Source organism: Myotis davidii, unplaced genomic scaffold (assembly GCF_000327345.1).
Source record: "Myotis davidii unplaced genomic scaffold, ASM32734v1 scaffold898, whole genome shotgun sequence".
NCBI lineage: Eukaryota > Metazoa > Chordata > Mammalia > Chiroptera > Vespertilionidae > Myotis > Myotis davidii.
In genome coordinates, this window is record NW_006289504.1 from 240,169 (window position 1) to 241,448 (window position 1,280).

Sequence of the window (1,280 nt, forward strand, 5' to 3'; positions counted from 1 at the left end):
AGGGAAGAGGATATGTGATGGCCTGGTATAGGGGAGGGACAGAGGATTTGAGGGCTCTTGAGGAGGCAGAAGCCAGGACCTGATGACTAAGTTGGAAAGAGGTGAGAGGAAGGGGCTGAGAGAAGATAAGGATGATACTCGGGTTACCTGTGACTGCAGCCGGATGGATGGTGGTGCTATTCAGTGTGGCTGGAAATAAAGATGTTACAAGCAGTGTTGAGCCCAGCTTTGGACATGCTGACGTTATAAACTCAAGTCATTCGAGTCGAGTTGGTAGCTGGATGTTAGGATTTGCGTTCCAGGAGGTAGGTGTGTGTGTGTGTGTGTGTGTGTGGTGCTAAGGCCACAGAAGGAAGTGAAGATTAACCCAGGGAGGGTATATGGGTTCAACTAGAGCACCGATATGGGGGGTGACCAGAGAGCAGGGGAGACGTGTTTCAAGATAACAGAAAGTAAACCAAAAAGCAGGAGGGCCCAGCCGGCGTGGCTCAGTGGTTGAGTGTCAACCTATGAACCAGGAGGTCAGGGTTGGATTCCCTGTCATGGCACATGCCCAGATTGCAGGCTTGATCCCCAGTGTGCAGGAGGCAGCTGATCAATGATTCTCTCTCATCATTGATGTTTCTCTCTCTCCCCCTCTCCCTTCCTCTCTGAAGTCAATGAAAAAACATTTTTTAAAAAAGGTAGGAGGAAAATAAAACATGGATTCAAGAAGAAGGAAGTGACCAGTATGTCAGTGCCCATTGAGGTCAAGTCAGACAAGGAAAGACATTTGTGACCCTTGGTTTGACAAAGAGCAGGTCAACCCCTTCTTGCTTCATTCCCCACCTCCTGCCCTGGGAGACCAGTTCTGGCAAAGTCAGAGGAGGAGCTAGAACTAGATCATCCCCCCCCCACCCTCAACATCCTATTATGAACATTTTAAACATACAGATGAGTTGAGTGAGTAATGCAATAATGTGTACACCCTTCACCTCGATTCAACCATTGTTGACATTGGGCCACAGTCGCTTTGTCCATCCACCTAGTCATACTTGTTTTTAGCTGAATCACATAAGCTGCAGACATCATGACCCCCCAGTCCTAAATTCTAATCAGCATCTAAAGCCAGATGAAAGTGATAAGATAAGTGAATAGCAGCTGAATGAATAAAACACGGTGAATGGGAACTTTGCTTTCAAGAAGTTTGAGTGGTGCGGCTGGCGTGGCTCAGTGGTTGGGCATCGAACTATGAACCAGGAAGTCACCGTTTGATTCCTGGTCAGGCACAGGCCTGGGTT